Consider the following 19,257-nt stretch of genomic DNA (forward strand, 5'->3'; position numbering starts at 1 on the left):
AATAGCAATGGCCAAGAACACATTGCCTGAAAGTACTTCTTTTAAACTCCTCGGCCTAACGTTTACAGGGAATATGAACTGGAATAGGTACTTTGAGAGCATTGCCACGGCTGCTGCAAGGAAGGTTGGCTCCCTCTACCGTGCTAGAAAACTACTTACGCCTGACAGTATCCTATACCTCTATAAGGCAACCATTCGCCCATGTATGGAGTACTGTTGTCATATCTGGGCTGGTGCATCTGCTTCTTGTCTCTCGCTCCTGGACAGGGTTCAAAAGAGAGTCGCCAACCTGATAGGTCCTGAACTGTCATCTAGGCTTCAGCCTCTGTCCCATCGACGAGATGTTGCATCCCTCTGCCTGTTCTACAAATACTTTAATGGTGAATGCTCTGACGAACTGCAAACACTTGTACCTCCCCGACGTAACTACCCCCGACAAACCCGACAAGCTACTAAGTCTCATCCCTTTACAGTAGAGATCCCTAGGCGCAAGAAAGCCTTTTACTCCAATAGTTTCTTCCCTAGAATTGCGGGTCTTTGGAACTCCCTTCCGGGATTCTGCTTTCCCAACTGCAATGATATGCAGAAGTTCAAGTGTAATGTTAACAAACATCTTTCTACTCTTCTACCTTCATAATGACCCCGCTAATTAAGTCCCTAATAGTAGCCCCCTGCTTCAAAGTGGCACTGTGCCTTGTTTGGGGTGAAAATTGAATTAAAAAAAAAAAAAAAAAAAAAAAGCCCGAAGAGTCCTAGAGTGGATGAAACGTGGAATATTCAGTGTAGCTTAATCGCCATATATATTTTATAAATTACTATATATATATATATATATATATATATATATATATATATATATATATATATATGGGGAAATAATGTTTATTCAATCATATTTCACCTTTTATTTATACCAATCCTTGAATTTATGAAGCTCGATGTAACTACAGAGCATGTAGAAATAAATAACAAAAGTCTATATTCCAAATTTTACATGTTGACCATTTTACCATTTATTTCTTTATATAATAATTACATGAATGATTCTGCACTACGAAACAGGTGCTGTCAAGAATTGTGCATGTCAACTTACTTAAAGAAATGAATGGTAAGATGGTCAACATCTTGAAATTTGGAATATAGACCTTTGTCACACACACACACATACATATATATATATATATATACTAGCATTTCAGCCCGGCGTTGCCCGGGTGTTTGGATGTGTATGTTGAGCAAAAAAAAACAAAAATGTGGTAGTAGGAAGGCAGGCTCGAACCCGTACCGCAAAGGAGGAAAAGAATGGGGTAAAACCTAACGTTTATGCTGTTACGACCACCGCCAAACCGGAAGCAACATTTTTTAAAATTAAGGCTAGACAATCTAAAGGAGAGGATAACTTTAAAAAATATCGGCGAAAAAAGTGACTCCCCCTGTAAAAAAGTGCCTAGTTGAAGGGGAAGATATTAATGTTTTTAGTCAATTTTTCGATATTTGTCGTATGAAAGGTCGAACTTTAAAACGATACTGATCTTAGTAAAATCCGTCGCCTCTATTGAAAGTTTAAAGCAGACATGCAAACAGACATACATATATACATTTATATATTGGTAACTAAAAATTTTCTCTCTGAATACCCTTTATGTAAAATTTCAAATATTTAGACCAGAAATTGTCTGAGTAATTTGGAAGAGACCGCAGAGGTTATTTTTTTTTTAACTTTGACCCCTTAAAATTTATTGTTTTGGGCTCAAATCAAGTTATTAAGTTAGATCCATGTCCAAGGAATCTATATCTAAAATTTCAACCCAAAATTGTTGGAGGAGTTTGGTAGAGTTCTCAAAGGTCAAATCGTTGAACTTTGACCCCTTAATCACCAAATTTCTGGCCAAAAACCGATCACATCGATTTTCCCAAATCTCAGTAACCTGTATATCAAATTTCGAGTCTGTAGACTAAAAATTGACAGAGTTATTGCGTAGGGAAATGTACACAGACACACATACACACACAGACACGTTCACTTTTATAGATATATATATATTGTGTGTGTATGTGTCTCGCATCCACATAAGTGAACTCTTTTATTTATCTTTCTTTTTTAACCTTCCTAAACGTAATCTTTACAATAAGCACTTGTTAATGCTTGGATTCATAAATAATAGCTTTATTTTCACATAGAAGAAACACAGACTCCAAATACAGACAAAATTGTTTCAGGAAATGAAAAAACAATCTTGTTTGCACCAAGTCATTTGTAATAAAAGTTTGAAGGAGGAGGGAGGGGTGTCCCATTACAGACATTCTCTGTATCTCTTATTTTCTTATATAAAAAGAAAGTGGTGCTAGAGGTCAGGGAGCACCTGACATTGATAAATAAATCAAAAATACACATAAATTTTACAAGCAAAAAGATAAAATGGGGATACTGGCAGAGCATAGTGTTTAGATACAGCCCCTCCCCTTCCACTCCTTCTCACCATGTAGAAGCTCTCTTTCCAGCTTTTAGTCTAGTTCCTGCTGCCGGTTGTTAGACCAGGGTTAGGACAAAAACATGAATTTCAGAGTTCAATGCTGCTTAGACTAAACCACTTTCCTTTTAATAATAAGCAACCTTTCCAACCATCGATATAGCACGCTTCTTGAGTGTCATGTCAGCCTAAAATTCAGACGCTACATGCATTAGAATAACTAAATAGAAGATACTGCCAAGTCTGCTGCAAAGAAAGGGGATTTCCTCTACTGGGCTAGAAAACACCTCACACTTGGCAGTATCCTATATCTATATAAAGCCACAATTTACCCATGAATGGAATATTATTGCCACATCTAGACTGGCACAGCAACCACTAATCTCTCCCCACCTCTCTAAATGGGTGAGACTGCATGGATTTCTGAACAAATCAGTAAAGATTTTTCAATGTCTGGCATTCAAAACTTTTACATGACTTATTGTACTTTGCAGTTTTTTTTTACCAAATAAATTTGATAAACTTTTACATGAAATTTGGATGTAGGAAGGGAATGTCATAGTTATGGTTAGATCTGTGAGAGGTCTTGGTTACTACTACTACTACGACTACTATTACTACTACTACATCATCATCATTGACATAACAATAATAATGATAAACAACTGCATCTCAAACGCACAGACAAATGGTACAAGCGTAAGCCGACAACAGTAATTCAAAACGAGAATCACAAAATCCTTTGGGACATGGACATACAAATGGATAAATAAACCCATCCAAGCAAGAAGACCAGATGTTGTAATAATTAACAAGAAAGAAAAGTCCTGTCAAATCGTGCCGTTCAAGCTGACCACAGGATAAATATAAAAACGGAGCAAATACACAGAACTAGCCAGAGAGCTGAAAAGGATATGGATGATGAAGAAAATCAAGATAGTACCTAGGATGAGTAGTTTCAAACTATCAGCAGTGCCCCCCCCTCCAAAGTCCAACCCTTCCTCACCATAGTAGGAGTGGGAGGACAATATGGTAATGTCAGAGCTACCTGGCTAACAGGGCTCTGGTAAAAAATCTAGGAGGAATCATGAAAAATGTTCATGGATATTTAAAAACAAAACAGTATTTTATCTCATGGCTCCCCAGCAATGTTGATCAGATACTACCTCCCTTAAAAAAAAATAATGAAACATTCCGGATATCAGATATAGTTCTTGGCTCCATGTTATTATTTATTTATTTTTTTTTTTTTTTGCTATTCTATTTATGTTACATTTCTAATGTTTTTAGATGAGGCTTCGTTATTTGTATTATCTGGACTCTTCAGGTTACTCTTTTCACATTGAGTATCATTTTCGCAACGTTTCAATCGATGTAACCTCCAACCATTTTCTGGTCAAACTCATGAATCAGGAATCTGGTCAGTGTAGACAACCAAAAAATATAATTGCATATTACTTAGCACTTCATTCCTGAATTAAATTGGAAAAGGCCAGTTTTGGGGGTTGAAATAAATATATAATGAGTTTGTGTTGTATTTTTTCTAATCATTATATATATACTAGTATACTGCCTGGCGTTTCCCAGTCGTAAAATATGCATAATATTATATTTTAATTAATGCAGAATTCTTATAAACAGAAATACTGTAGGCATTAAACATAAACATTAAATTCCTTTAAAAAAATTAATGAAAAGAAAACAACAAAAACGGAAAGTGTATGCGAGTATTGTTTTTTCTAAACAGTTCATTTCTTGTAAGTAAAAAAAATTACTCAAGCCGAGATCGAAGCCAAAATCTAAAGACAGTCAGTTAAGTATGATAACCATTAGGCCAGCTTGACACGATCTTTAAAAGGTGTTTTCAAACCTACTTATTCTTAATATAATGTGAATGATTCATGCATGTGCAGTCATGAAACAATTGGCAAACAGATAAAAATCTGATGACCCCCGAGTGCCAAATTTTCAATTTTTACCCCCCTCCTTAGCAGCCCTTTTTTTTCTGGATGAAAACCGATTAAGAAGTTTTCCACATGTCTGAATACCCTATATACAGAAATTTCAAGTCTGTAGATCAAAAATTTGTTTAGTATATAGGTTGAGAAGTGTCCTCACACACACACTCTTACTTTTATAGATATATAGATAGACATTGTTATTTTTATCAAATATATATATTTTTTTTTTTTTTGCTATAATGTTTTATAAATAATCATACGATCTCTTTCAAGTTAATATTAGGCCGAGAAGAAAGTTTTTGAAATTTTGAATTTGGATTTCAAATGATGTATTTTCAAATAAATTCTTGTTATAATACCTTCTTCTTCTTCTATCTTCTATATATATAAAAGCCAAACGTCTGTGTGTATGTATGTATGTTTGTTTGTAACGCTAAAACTTTTGAAAGACGGAACCAAACTTGACAAATTTGGTATCATATCGAAGCCCCATCACCCGGATGACAAATATCGAAATTTCACGTCAAACGGACCACTAGAAGTTGGTCAACTGATCAGTTATCTTCGAGGGGGGCCCCCAAAAAACCTGTCATTAACGCTAAAACTTGAGATGAAAGATTCCTCTCCCCTAAGAATAAAACATATGTTCAATATCTGCTTTTGTTTTTTCATTGTTTATACGGTCCCGAGCAACGCCGGGTAGCCCTGCTAGTCTATATATATAAAAGCCAAACGTCTGTGTGTATGTATGTATGTTTGTTTGTAACGCTAAAACTTTTGAAAGACGGAACCAAACTTGACAAATTTGGTATCATATCGAAGCCCCATCACCCGGATGACAAATATCGAAATTTCACGTCAAACGGACCACTAGAAGTTGGTCAACTGATCAGTTATCTTCGAGGGGGGGCCCCAAAAAAACCTGTCATTATCTATATATATAAAAGACAAATGTTTGTTTGTAACGCTAAAACTTGAGATGAAAGATTCCTCTCCCCTAAGAATAAAACATATGTTCAATATCTGCTTTTGTTTTTTCATTGTTTATACGGTCCCGAGCAACGCCGGGTAGCCCTGCTAGTCTATAATATAAATCTCACCTGTCTATTTAAATATATGTATGTATGTCTGCCTAAAACTTTCGACAAAGGCAACAGATTTTCACGAGATTGGTATTGTTTTGATGCTCGACCCTTCGGACAACAAATATCGAAAAATTGGCCAAAAACATTAATTTCTTCACCCTCAACTGGGCAGTTTTCTACAAGGAGGAGTCGATTTTTTGCAAGCCATTTTTGCAAGTCATCGTATCAGTTAGATTGACTTTGCCTAATTTTAATGTTCCGAACTCCCGGTCACGTCATAAAGTAGTGATAAGCCATCAGATTTTCTTTCACTTTCTTTTCGGCTTTCGTGTCACAGGTTTGAGCCTGCCTGCCTACTACCACATTTTTTTTTTTTGCTCAACACACACCTCCAAACATCCGGACAACGCCGGGCACCCAGGCTAGTTACTTTATAAATCAAGAAAAATGCTTCAAAAACCTATGCAATATCAAAAAAACAACAAAAAAAACCACCTTCAGCAACTTCATCGCCACCAGAACGTAAGATTTTTACGTTACTGGCATAAATACAATTGTTTTGCGTTGGCAAAAGTGTGTTGATCCTCATGGTGCTTATTTCGATCAGTAGATTTTTGTTTTGAGCCGAGATATGTTCATCTGAATTTAAAAGTTAAAAACTGCAAGAACTTTATTGTCAACCATATACGTGTTTTGTACGCTATCAATAAATAAATTACCCTTTCCCATTTCAATCGTTCCAGGCCAGTAACTGTATTGACTATAGCTGAAAAGATTTTCTTTCTAACCCTACACTTTACCCTATCTACAAATGTAAAATGGATCACTGATTGTCTAGTTTAAAGTAAATGTGGTCTTTTTCAAGCGAAGTATCACCGAAAACAAATGAATGAAATAACAGCAAAAAGGAGCTGTGCAAAAAATTAGAATTTCTGAGAAGCAAACGGAGTGTGTGTGGGGGGGGGGCTGAATAAGAAGAAAGTAAAACAAACCAGTCAAGTTTTTTTTTTTTCAAAACTTTAGTGCAGGTATTTAAAAAAAAAAAAAAAAATGCAAAGTGTGTTTGCACGCACGTCAGTCAGGTCAGATCACCCATAAATCTAATGTTATAAGCAAAATTTTATATTTCCCTATGAGTAACTCAATAAAAGAATATCTTGTGAAGGAAAAAAAAAATAATCTAATGGCGACATGAAAATAAAAATATTTCAAAAGTAAATGAAAATGGAAAAATTTATATATATATATATATATATATATATATAGTAAGTTAGAAAAAAAAAAAAAAAAAATATATATATATATATAGTAAGTTACAAAAATATATATATATATATATAGTAAGTTACAAAAATATATATATATATATATAGTAAGTTACAAAAATATATCTGGCAATTAAACTAAACAGAATATTCCACGTTTCATTCTCGTGAGAATTCATCAGGCTTATGCAAAGAGTTGCGATTACCTCGTATTTTTATATACGCACAAGCTATTAAATTTTTAGTTAGCCAATCAGCTTCCTAGTTTCCACCACGCCCATCCTAATCAGCAATAGGTTCATTCCTTCCTTTGTGTGTGCTTTTTATGGGGAGAGTAAGCTGACCTATTTTCAACTTAGGTGTAGTTATTTTTTTGGTTTAAAAGAACGATTGTGTGCACACAGTTGTTCGCTATTTCTCTCCTACAGTTTAATAGATGCTGGGGTTCTTTAAAGTATAGGATAGCAAATTTTTCATTCAGGCATAATCTACATGGATAGTCTAAGTTCCTACATGTGCTTGCTTGTCTTACTATTTTCCATTCGACTATCAGCGAACACCTGCTTTCTTTGAGTTCCCAGTATTGGTTTGCTAGTGCTGTTTTCATTCGGTGTTTTTTATTTTTGAACATACTTTTATAGTCATAATATCGGGTTTTGAAATCTAAGAAAGTCATACCTACGTAATATTTCTTGTTATTCGTGTTTTCTTTCGCAAATATTGTAGTCTGGTAAACTATGCTTTTGGTTAGACATTTATTTTAAAGTGGGCAGAGTATGCGGGATCTACAGTTGCATTTATCTTGTTCATTATTAGTACTTTTATTTCTATTATGGTGTTTGGATAATCCAGCAGTCGTGTGAGATCATCCAGTGGTAGAGGCTTAGGCTTCTTATCATGAGGTCCTGATTTCGAATCTTGCTAGATTCAGCCACTCTGATGAGTCGTAGACAACGAAACACATGTCAGTGGATAATTATATTTTAAAAACAATACATATGCCGCTCCCTATTTGGGGGTACCAAATTAGTCAAAGAGAAAATTATTCCTAACTCGCATTTAGGTAAAAATGCACTTTCGTATAAATAATTGAATTCATTCAAAAAAGTATTGCAAACAAAAACAAATAAACAATATCTATATAAAAATACTGGTATTTATATTAGATTGAAGTTTACCATTGTTTATATCATGTAAACACTGCATCTCCTTTGATTTCATTATTTTCATATATATACATGACTTTTTTCTAATTAAGTCGATGATGAAGGTTCCCATATTGAATTTCTCTCTTTTTACTATTAGGTCCCATTTGACTAGGGACAGACTTCTCTTTGGACTACTGCATTGCCCGGTAAAAACAATTTTCATTATTTCAGCTGTTTTGAAAACTTTCCAATCAGATTATATGCATTGTCACGCTGGACTTATGTTGGAATGCATTCTATCTAAAGAACTATTTTGCATTTTTGGATCAACTCGAGATGAATTTCATTCAAGCTGAAATATTATGCGCGGTTTGTTTTTATATTAGTTTTTTTACATATCCAATATTTTTCCATTTTTTTATTTGGCAATTTATAACTACAATAAATTGCGGTTTCACTTAATGCCTTAATTAGCAAATTCTAGCATTGCTACAAATATAATTTGCTGATTTCTTTATGTCCTCTGATGAGAAGAATAACAAGAATAGCATTCTTTGAAACTTCACGGAATAAGGACTTTGTAAATTGTTTTTTGGAGTATTCAGTCGAACAATAATTTTTGATTGTAAAGTTCAAGTTACAGTTTATATTTTCTTTCTCTTATACATATATATCTATATATATAAAAGCGAAAATGTATGTATGTATGTATGTATGTACGCTTTTCCTCGATGTCCACAAAAGGCTTCTTTCAGAGAAGCGCTTGCTTGGTTCACAACTTCTTAAAACTTTTTATATCATCTATAAATTGTAATATCTCAGAGTTATCCATGGAGCTCGCCTGTCTATTTAATTTTATTGACTTTCAAACGTTAATTATTCCACATTTTCCGCATCGGCACGCGTTACATTCGGTTTTTGGTATAAAAAAAAGCGAAACTCGAAGTAACGTTTGTTCAATGTCGACTTTATCATATCAGACTGTAGCTTTCATTTTGCTCCTCCTAATAAACAGGGAGCGGGTTTTTAAAAACAAACAAACCGATTTATTCACCTCATTCAAAACTGTCCCGCACAAAATGCTTACTGCTGAATACCTATCGCTGTCATGTCAATCAAAAACGTGCACCTGTTTTTTTTTTAACACTTTACTATTTTCCAACTGCGCGTCGTGAAGGCTTCGTTTTTTTTTTCACGGGCACCTGTTTTTTTTTCACATTTTCGGGGTTTTTTCACATACCCCGAAAAACACCCGGGCAACGCCGGGTACCCCTCGCTAGTCTATATATATAAAAGCGAAAATGTATGTACGTATGTATGTATGTACGTACGCTTTTCCTCGATATCCACAAAAGGCTTCTTTCAGAGAAGTGGAAAGGAAATGGAAAAAAAACCCTGCGACCTAACCATCTCGACCACGGGAACAGATGAATTGATAAGTGTGTTAAGTTGACGTTTATAAACCGAAATTAGCAGGTGCAACAAGATAATTTTTTAAAGGGGAATTTCTGCAGTCATTTTATTATATATATATATATATATATATATGAATAACAGAGAAAAGAATTCTTTTAGACAGTAGATGTCTTTCACCATCCTCATCAAGGGCAAACAATGGCATTTTCAAACTTTTTTTAAAAAAGAAAATATGGGGGAGAAATTAAAATTAATAATGAACATGGGAAGGATTAATTTACAATTATAATAAAATATATGTGCAGGAAAAAGGTAGGGGGGGGGAAGGATAAAATAAAATGAATTAATGGGTGTGTGTGTGTGTATATATATATATATATATATATATATATATATATAAAAGCAAACAGTTAATAAAACATGTTAAAAACACCTTGAAAAAGAGTTAAAAACATATTTAATCTGAAAAGGAAACACTTGATAAGTGGATAGTCCTTAATCCACGGAGTTTCAAAGAAATACTTTCCTTCTCATCAGAGGGTAGGAATTAGCAAAATGCGGGATCGGACTTTGCATACAAAGTATTTGATACATTGATATTTTGGTAAATTTAATTGTAATTTTTATTTTATATATATATATATATATATATATGAGTATTAAAAAAAAAAAATATTAAACTATCATGAATGGGAAATGATAATCCGCATATAAATATACGGAGAGAGAAAAAAAAAAGAGGAAAAATGGGAAACATCTAAATTATCTCTCCACTATTCGCCAAAAATGTCCAGTGTGCTCACAAACCGTTTCTGCCTACAGAGAGATGGTTTAAGGCGTGCAATACAGACAGATTTGAGAGTTTTCAAATGACTACTCGATTGGCCTCGAAATATATATAATATATATATATATATGCATATATATATATAAAATATATGGAGATGTATATTTAATTAAAAAGAATTTTTAAATAGAAAAATTTTTTGTTTATTCTTTTTTTTTTTATTACTTAAATAAAAAATATATGCCATGATCATGTAAACACATTGGTTCTCATTAGATCACCAAGATTAAGCAACGTTGGACCTGGCCAGTACTAGATTGGTGAGCATTTATGAATACCAGGCGCTGTATGTATTCAGTAAACAGGTATGTATAATATGTAAAATACCCTTGAGCAAAGTGTAGCATCTCTCTGATATTCTGGAGAGATTTTTTTAACAGTACTTCCTTTTTCCTAGCTGTATTGCCTTCACTATGACTGAGGAACTCCATCGGGGGTACTGTTGAAAAAAACAAACTGGATAAAAAGAATCTGTTGGCTCTGTAAGGCAATCTTCTAATGATAGTATCACAAACAAACACGCTTCCAATTTGTCATGAGCCAGCATGGAAGTAGTAAGGTTAAAAAACTGTCACGAGAATGAAATAAAATAAAAAAAATATGTAAAAAATGAGCAAAAGGCTCTAATCTATATATTTATTAACATAGTACCTTTTAACGTACGTATGTGGGTCATGATTTCCAGATTATAAATCATATGATCAGGAGATCCTATTTATTAAAAAGGAGGATAGACAGACACCAGAACCAATGGTTTCTGACTTGATTGAAATATACTTTCATAAACATTCCTTATTCATTAATTTCTATTATTATAGGGAAGGGGCATGAACATACGCGAACTTTATCAAAAATATTTCTTCATAACCATTTTTTTTTTCCAATAATAGAGGTGGGGAAGCACATTCACTTATATATTAGTTAACATACTTTTTAACATTGCTTTTTATTGTGAGGGCCTCAATTACCACTTCAGAAAGCAAAACAATATAAGCTCCATCTAGGATAATGAAGTACATAATTATAATTCCATTTGTTTTTGAGGGAGTGGGGTTCTTTCATTGAATCTGTCCTGACTTTGTGCGATAGTTCCACCAGGCAATGCCAGTGCACAGGTCCTGCTAGTTTTAAATAAAGTCTCACATTATGCACGTCATTTTCATATTCATTTTTTTTTGTAAAAAATATGATTCATATATAAATTACAAGATTTTTAAAATAAAGATTGACTTTTTAATCATTATATTTTAATTTCTTTCTATGACTTGTTTCCTGTTTCATTTTACTTCAGTCAAAATCCTCAGAAATCAAGGGGGCCCCCCCTTCCTGGGGTTAATACTTAATCTCTATATGAGATACATAGATATTCGAATATTCCAGTACAGTTTTCCTTTACATCTCCAAACAAAAAGTTAGTAAAAAAGTTAACATAAGTAACCATTTTAATATGTTATAGTATGTCTTTCTTGTGGTCTCTTGGTCTTACTAAATTCCAGGACAAGAATTTATCTAGTCTGGTTGAGTATCCAGCTTCGTGCTATTACTTGAGGTAACATCACTTAGAGAAGGTGCACCATTCCTTGTAAAAAGCCAAGATTGGCTAGCTATACTAAGTAGATCTTATTTAAGCTGTGACTAGCCCTTTGAGCCCCTGGAGGGGCATAGGCCATCTACAACTTTTTGTAGATGCTTTTGTAATGAGGAGTTCTTTTTACAGGGTGAGGGTGCTGGCCCCACGCCCAACCTTCCCAGAAGGTACATACAGTGCCTAGCCTTCCCAAATGGTCACCCATCTGGTACTGGCCAGGCTCAATGTTGTTTAACTTCGGTGATTTGGCGAGAACTGGTGTGTCAACGTGATTGTGCTATACATGATTTTTGAATATTTGGTTAACGTTTATTTTTAGGGAAAAGTATCCTCACACTAGGTTGTCCTGACAAGCCCTTGTACAGAGAGAACTTAGACAGTCGAGGATAATGTATAGTAGGTGTTCAAGTTCTTTGCTCTCTGTGACCAGTATGGTACACAATATTGTTAGAAAAAGGACCACATTCATATGCAAACACACACACAAAATATTTTTTGAAAACATTTTACTTACAAGTTTTCTTCTTCCAGCTTTTTTCTTTGCAAGATTTTTCTGAAAATAAATATTTTAATATTTTTAGATTTTTCTGAAAATAAATATTTTAACATTTTTAGATTTTTCTGAAAATAAATATTTTAACATTTTTAGATTTTTCTGAAAATAAATATTTTAACATTTTTAGATTTTTCTGAAAATAAATATTTTAACATTTTTAGATTTTTCTGAAAATAAATATTTTAACATTTTTAGATTTTTCTGAAAATAAATATTTTAACATTTTTAGATTTTTCTGAAAATAAATATTTTAACATTTTTAGATCACCGAGGCAAATTGACATTAAACGCAGTAAAAAAAAAAAAAAAAAAAAAATGAAATTGGTTTCCAGTTATTTTGACATAATGTGTTTAAAGAGAACAATGAGAGAGAGAATGGGGAATGTGAGTAGAAAATGGAGTTGAACAAACTTCACTACGAATTCAATTGCTCACATACAGCATCTTTTCGGGACAACTCATATGAACTCCCTGGACAATACTTCTAAGAAACAAAAGCAACATAACTTGTATATAGCTTTACGTCTCCGAGTTTCTTGGTCGAAACATGAGTAAGATAATTTTATCATTCAGACAAAAAAAAAAAGGAAAAAAAAGACTACTCCTCTCACAACGTTTTGGCCGAAGAAATCACTAGGACTATGACACTGGAATATTCTTTTCATTGTTTTGATTCTCGAGTGTGTATCCGTTGATATTTTATATGCTGTTATAGAGAGTGATGTGGTTCTTGGTTGATTAACTGTGTTTAACTGCGTTGGATAAATACTCAGGAGTCAAAACAATGAAAAGAATATGCTGTTGTCACAGCCCTACTCATCACTCACTCTAAACCTTGTGATCACCAACCTTCTTCAGACACCTTTTGTTGAACTCGAGAATCTGTATAAAATTTTGAATCAAAACTTTTTATTTAATCCTTATTTAATAAAATTAGGTTCAACTTATTCCATTATTTTTTTTAAAATTTTTTCCTTAAGCTTCATTGTGGTGGATAAACAGATGAAGCTGTGAAAATTTCCTTACTAACTTTGAGACGTGAGGTATGGACCTACAGTCCTAGTCTTTCTCTACTCTTGTAAGATGCTCGGCAGAGTTCTAATATCTTGCTCCTCTTTGTAAGACATTCACGGCTAGAACTCATCTTATTAGCGCGATAAATAAAAACTTTCCTTTCTTCTTCAAGAAATCTAATCAGGCAGAATTTCCCAAATTTTTTCAAATTCTTGTATTGTCTTCACAGGTTTTCAAATTTAATTCCTTTCATTTATCATTTTTAATCCTTTTATAATATTCTTCATCATTCAACTAACAATCCATCCATCTACTTAAATCATACCCTCAAGTGGCTTTTGGCTTAGTTAAGTGATAACTCTAATGAGTAAAAAAAAAAAAAAATCTCAAATGATCATGCTTATATACTAGTGAATAGACGATTCCAAGATTCTTCCCGATTCTGATGGGATACTATCGATTTTGCTCTCCTCAAGTATTAGGAAATAGGGTTGGTAAAAAGATAACAGATAGCAAGTTGTTCACCAAGGAAGACAAAAGGAAGCTGACATGGAATAAAGGTGTGGCAATGAGGGTAACAAAAGAACCGAACAATGGATGTAGATATATTTAGTATTACTTTAGGAAATGGCTATTAGTTTACGATAGTAGGAATGGTTTACGGATGGTCTTAAGTTTACAACGCTTAGAGACAGTGTCTAGTTGATGCCAGTTGCTAGTGTCAGAGGCAAACCGTGGCTCAGAGTAGAGGGTGAAATGAATTGATTAACCAACTGATAAACAGAACTTTGTAAAGGATCGATGGTGTCACAGAATACAACGAATATTTACAGAAAGTGTCAGAGTTTGTGTTTTTCTTTTGAATTATTTTATTTTTATACTTGCAAGCTAGCATGCATGAGAGATGACAACACGGCCAGAACCAGAAGAAAAAAATGATGGAACATCATGGTATGCAATATTGGAGTTTGTGATGTTGTCAGTGGGGGACCATGTGGTACGCTATTACAATTACCGATTCTGTTGTAAATTACTGATTCCAATTCAGATTCTTCTGAAACCTCTAAATATTTAGCTAAAGAGTTAGTGTTTTATATTTTTATTTTTGAATTCCAGTAAAAATAAAAATATGCACATATTTTCACAAACATAAAAATAAACCTTATATGTATACAGAGCCACAAGATGCTGATGCGCTTATCCACTCAGAAAACAAGAAAAGCAAACTACAGGGTAGCCTACTTAAAAATAGCCCGATCTCTCTAATCTTTCTCTTAATGACCAACTGACACCACAAGACAAAATGCAATTCTTTTTCCAACAAGATGGCGCTACATGCCACACGTCTCACAGATCGCTGATACAAGTTCATGACATGTTTACGGAAGAGAGAACAATAAGCAAAAGGTTATGGCCACCATGTTCCCCGGACTTGTCATATGATTTTTTATCTTTGGGGGACTTTAAAAGAAAAAGTTTATGCAAACAATCCTCAAAATCTAGACCAACTAAATAAGAACATTACCAACGCTATCAGGAGAATCACCAGAGAAGATCTATAGGCAATATCTGCAAACGTTGTAAAACGTGCCAGAAATGCATAAAGGTCAATGGGGAGCACTTCCAGCATCTTTTAAAACACTACAGGTAATGTAAACTATAAAACAATGTTCTTCCTCTCTATTACATTTTCTGGGCTACTTTTAAGTAGGTTATTTTTTTTTTTTTTTTTACACAGTGATCACCACTTATCAAGGCCCGGAAGCCACTCAGGGATAAGGGTTATTGCAAGTACATTACGTTAGTGTGGAGATTTGATGGAGTGTTTACCTAAGGGGGTGGTTCATTAGGAATTTGTTAACATTAGACTTGAAGACATCCAAGTTGTAGTCCGGAGGGAAACAGGCAGACGGAAAAGAGTTCCACAGGCGTGCAGTTCTAAGAAAGAAGCTTTGTTCATGGAATCCGCGTTTTGATTTAGGCACAGATATAGAGTGGGGGAAATTTTTCACAGTGGATTCAGCTAGACGGGTGTTTTTCGTGAAAGATTGGCGAGGGGGGACCAGGGATTGGAGTTCAGACGAGCACCTGCCATGAAAATAACGATAAAACAAGTATAGGCTCGCAACGTCTCTTCTGTGAGAGAGGGGTTGCAGGGTAGAGAAAAGGGCATCCCCCACTAAGCCACGAAGTCTATTTTGTACTCTGTCAAGGCATGATAGGCTGTTTTTGGCAGCTCCTGCCCAGATATGGCAACAGTATTCCATCCTTGGACGTACTTGGCTTTTATATAGATAGAGAATTGCATCAGTAGTGAGATATCTTCTGGAGCGGTAGAAGGATCCCACCATCTTTCCAGCGACCTTGGCAACAGACTTGATGTATGTGTTCCATTTCAGATCAGGAGTAAAGGTCAAACCCAGAAGCTTGTCAAAACACGGGGCCTCACACAGACGAGAGCCATCCATCACAATTGATGCCAGATGGGGATCAGAGCGTTGATGATGTAAGGATAGGAGTTTGGTTTTGGATGCATTAAAGGTAACTAGCCACATCTTCCCCCACTGAACCACGCGCTCGAGATCAGAGGAGAGAGAATCAGAGAGAACTTTGTCATTTACAGCCTTTGATGTGTTGCTGTAGATGGTCGTGTCATCAGCATAGATGTCAACGAATGATTTAAGTATGTGTTTAGGGAGGTCATTGATGTAGATCAGGAAGAGAGTTGGGCCCAGGATTGACCCCTGAGGGACCCCAGCATTTATATTGCAGGCCTCCGATTTTTGTCCATCTACCACTACTCTTATGAGCCTATCGGTTATTATATATATATATATATATAGATAGATAGATAGATAGAGAGATTTTAGTTTTACTTGTAGTTTAAAATCAAGAAATATTTTTCACTAGCATTTCAGCCCGGCGTTGCCCGGGTGTTTTGAGGTGTATGCTGAGCAAAAAAAAAAAAAAAAACAAAAAAAAACAGTCAATTTCTTAAACTTTGACCCCTATTATGACCCCTTAAAATTTATTGTTTAGGGCTCAAATAAAGTTATTAACTTAGATCCATGTCCAAGGAGTCTATATCTAAAATTTTACGTGTTTAGACCAAAAATTGTAGGAGGAGTTTGGTAAAGTTCTCAAAGGTCAAATCGTTGAACTCTGACCCCTTAATTGCCAAATTTCTGTCTGAATACCAATTGCATCGATTTTCCCAAATCTCAGTACCCTGTATATCAAATTTCGAATCTGTAGGCTTAAAATTGACAGAGTTATTGCGTAAGGAAATGTACACAGACACTTTCACTTTTATATATATATATAGATTAGTACCAGCAAACGAAAATTAGGTTGTAAGCAAAAATAAATAAAAAATAAAATAAAAACAATTAAAATGAATCATTTTGGCGTCAAAAAAATAAGCACAAACTTGTCTGATTTCGATACCTTAAAAAGTTCTGATTCTTGATTCTGATTGTCACAACACTGCTATATGCACACGCAACTCTGAATTTAGTACCGATTGAGATGATGGGCTAAAAGTTATGTATATTGAAGCACATGCATGCACAAATTGTTGAGTTTTTTTTTTTCTTTTTTTATATTTAAGCCTTTATAATCATTTCCAATCCTCTCATAATATTCTTCATCATTCAACTGAAAATCCATCCATCTCATTAACTCTTATCCTCAAGTAGTGTAACATGGCTGTCTGTTTCAGACTAACGGACCCAACACATACGTAGACTGTCGCAAAGGAAAATGACAACATAGACACAATTTTTCTTGGTGGAGAAAAAAGGTATTTATTTTGTCATTTCACATAACCAAAACAGCTACTCACTATCAGTACAGGGTACCAGAAAACACATCTTGTAAACCGTACTCACATGACAACCATTACAGGGTATCAGTTTTACAAAGTTTGACTTTTCTTACGAGTAAGAAGAGAGAGCAAACTTGTGTTCGCCGACCTTCACTGGGCAACCATCCAGTGGCGGTTTCCTTCTCCTTTCTTTTATCTCTTTGTTCTGCTTCTGTCTTTGCTCAATATTCATCGCTATATATTAGCGCTAGGACGATTAATGGGAATCAGGAAAATCAGAACTTGTGGGGGTATCAGAATTAGAATTTTTTTCCCCTATTTTCCGATGCCAAAAGCGATTCTTTTAATTGTTTCATTTTTAGTTTAAAACTTAATTTTCCACTGCTAGCATTAACAATAAAATAATACATATTCATATATTTTGAAACTAAAATCTATAGATTCCTACGACCAACATTACGTTACTGCTAATGTATGTACATATTACACAAGTATTTCCAATAATCCGCCCCCCCCCCACTTTAGAAAAAAAACAAACAAAAAAAAAAACTCTAAAGCATAATATTTAATGATTTTAAAAAATCGGGATCGGAAATTCTAGACAGAATCGGTAATTGTACAGGGATCGTCATTGCAAGTGAAACAGTTGCATTTGCGATTGATTTTTCCAAGTGACAGCTATAAATAACAAAACGCGTATCTTTTTTTTTTTTTTTTTTTTTTTTTTTTTACATAGGCATCACCACATTATCAAGGCCCAGAGGCCACTCAAGGATAAGGGTTAAAGAGTGTACAGTAGAAATTGGTCAATATAGTAATCATTAGTAATGAAAATTTGGTAAATTTGATAACTTATATGGAACGGCTCATCAAGAACTTATTTACTTTAGACTTGAACACAACCATATTGTAGTCAGCCGGAAAGCAGGAAAACGGAAGACAATTCCACAGGCGTGCAGTTCTAAGAAAGAAGCTTTGTTCATGGAATCTACGTTTAGGTTTAGGCACAGATAAAGAGTGGGGGAAATTATTGATAATGTTTACAGCTAGACGAGTGTTTCTTGTGAAAGTTTGCCGAGGGGGGACCATAGATTGAAGCTCAGTTGAACACTTTCCATGAAAATAACGATACATCAGAGACAAACTCGCAACATCTCTTCTGTGAGATAGAGGTTGCAGGGAGGAGAAAAGGACATCTCCTACGAGGCTACGAAGTCTATTTTGAACTCTATCAAGGCAGGACAAGTCTTTTCTAGCAGCTCCTGCCCAGATGTCTTTTGACGATTGTGTATTTTTGTTTTTTTCACCAACAATCTTCCAAAGCTCATTACTGAGTGAAAAAATATTTTAAAACTTTTTTTTTTTTTTAATAAAGTCAAACTATTTAAACAATAAAAGGGTTAATAGAACAATATATTTTTTTATGAAGGTGGTTTAAAAAAACAAACATCTGAAGAAATATAATAGTTTATATCTTCCAATCTCAACATAAAATTCGATGCGTATTTAGAATTACGTTTATTAAAAAAAAAAATACAGAAAAATCTATGTACTCGTCACGGAATGAAGATGTCATATTCCAAAATTCACGTGGATTTGGCTAGTAACTTTTCTATTTGGCTTATAAACGAAAATATTTAGTTGTCAAAGGTCAACTTAAGATAAATTTATCCATAGAACTCTGTTGTATCAGAATCGGAAATTCAAGACAGAATCAGTAATTGTATTGGAAAAATTTTGGAATCGTCCCATCACTACATATATGTGTATTTGCGTCCGTGATGCCATTCCCTTGCTAAGTGGTAACATTGGTTAAAAAATAATCTAAAATGATCCTGCATATGTGTGTGTGTGTGTGTGTGTGTGTGTGTGTGTGTGTGTGTGTGTGTGTGTGCAACTCTGAACTTAGCACTGATTGAAGTGATGGGTTAAAGATTACCGCCATTGAAACACACACACACACAGATTTTTTTTTTTATTCAAGACTTTTCTAAGTTTGACATTTATCTTAGTGAAATGCATGTAGACACATAAAAAAAAAAAAAAAAAAAAACGTCTCTGTAAATATCAGCAAACTAAT

The 19,257-nt window shown here is 34.2% G+C and overlaps 1 long non-coding RNA gene across 1 annotated transcript in view; it reads right to left on the reverse strand.

Annotated features, from left to right (window-relative positions):
• LOC145293704 (uncharacterized) overlaps positions 1 to 19,257 on the reverse strand; it is a 90,994-nt gene that overhangs the window by 36,467 nt on the left and 35,270 nt on the right. The window contains exon 3 of the long non-coding RNA XR_013869751.1: positions 12,296 to 12,334. This is a non-coding gene — a long non-coding RNA (uncharacterized LOC145293704). The remainder of the gene's footprint in view (positions 1 to 12,295; positions 12,335 to 19,257) is intronic.

Source organism: Euprymna scolopes, chromosome 15 (assembly GCF_053919585.1).
Source record: "Euprymna scolopes isolate OS-2025 chromosome 15, ASM5391958v1, whole genome shotgun sequence".
Lineage (NCBI taxonomy): Eukaryota > Metazoa > Mollusca > Cephalopoda > Sepiida > Sepiolidae > Euprymna > Euprymna scolopes.